The sequence below is a fragment of the Mus caroli genome, chromosome 10, assembly GCF_900094665.2.
Source record: "Mus caroli chromosome 10, CAROLI_EIJ_v1.1, whole genome shotgun sequence".
NCBI classification, from domain to species: domain Eukaryota; kingdom Metazoa; phylum Chordata; class Mammalia; order Rodentia; family Muridae; genus Mus; species Mus caroli.
In genome coordinates, this window is record NC_034579.1 from 57,848,518 (window position 1) to 57,850,120 (window position 1,603).

Sequence of the window (1,603 nt, forward strand, 5' to 3'; positions counted from 1 at the left end):
GCTGATGCTCTTGGTGAAGAGTGGAAGGGTTATGTGGTCCGGATCAGCGGTGGGAATGACAAGCAAGGTTTTCCCATGAAGCAAGGTGTTCTGNCCCATGGCAGAGTGCGCCTGCTGNTGAGTAAGGGGCATTCCTGTTACAGACCAAGGAGAACTGGAGAGAGGAAGAGCAAGTCTGATGCATCGTGGACGCTAATCTCAGTATTCTCAACTTGGTTATTGTAAAGAAAGGAGAGAAGGACTGACAGACACTACTGTGCCTCCTCAGTTGGGACCTAAAAGAGCTAGTAGAATCCGAAAGCTTTTTAATCTCTCCAAAGAAGATGATGTCCGCCAGTATGTTGTCAGGAAGCCCTTAAACAAAGTAGGTAAGAAGCCCAGGGCCAAAGCACCCGAGATTCAGTGTCTTGTCACGACATGTGTTCTGCAACACAAACGCCGACATATTGCTCTGAAGAAGCAACGCACTAAGAAGAACAAGGAGGAGGCTGCAGAATAAGCTATACTTTTGGCCAAGAGAATGAAGGAAGCCAAAGAAAAGCGCCAGGAATAGATTGCCAAGAGACTTAAGCTGTCCTCGCTGAGAGCTTCAACTTCTGAGTCCAGTCAAAAATGAGTCTTTAAGAGCAACAATTAATAATGACCTTGAATCTTTCATTGGCTTTCATTAATAGTGTAACTAGATAAATGGTGGGAAAGATGAGACAGAAGAAGGAATACATCTATAGGACTGCTAGAATATGGGGAAAGTGATTATTTTCAAATTAATATGTATCTAGCTCCTACCCCAAGGTAAATAAATAACATTTGGAGACCATAAAAAAAAAAAAAGAAAGAAAATGTGAACTTGTAGTTGAACCAATTTAAACTTATCCCTCAGTCTAGCTAACAAGTACATGAAACGCAGAAACTCAAACTATGGGTATTTTATTTGTCTTTGACAATTACTGGGAGTCACCCCTAATCCAGTTTTTTGTTTGTATGTTTGAGACAGGGTTTCTCTGTGAAGCCCTGGCTGTCCTGGGACTCACTCTGTAGATCAGGCTGGCCTCGAACTTAGAAATCTGCCTGCCTCTGCTTCCCAAGTGCTGGGATTAAAGGTGTGTGCCACCACTGCCTGGCTAATTCAGTTTTCTAACTGCTGGCCTGGCTATCTCCCTAGTGGTGTACCCCCAAATACTTGCTGTTTCTCTTGGCTACACAGAGAAACCCTGTCTGGAAAAAACAAAACAAAACAAAACAAAAAGACAAAAGCTGGTAAACGTGAGAATTCGCTCATAAGCCTAGACCTTCAGGTACAGAAGTTAGCATTATAATGCATAGCAACAACCAAATCCCAACACATTCTCACTCTGTGTGTCTGTGTGTGTGTGCTTATGCATCCAGGTGCACACGTGTGTGAGTCGTATGCTCCAGAGGGTAGCAGTTAACCTCGGGTGTTTCTTGAGACAAGATTCCTCAGGGATTAGCCAGGGATTAGCCTGGGAGCCATGTGGGTCTGCCTGTCTCTGCCTTCCTAGCACGGAGATGACATGAACATATCATCACGATCTCTTTTTCTTTTTTAGTCAGTCTCACTGTGTGTCTTAGTCAAGGTTTCTTT

General features: G+C 43.7%; 1 pseudogene; it reads left to right on the forward strand.

The window, feature by feature from the left end:
- On the forward strand, positions 1-616 carry LOC110302695 (annotated as a pseudogene).
- The last annotated feature ends 987 nt before the right edge of the window (positions 617-1,603 follow it).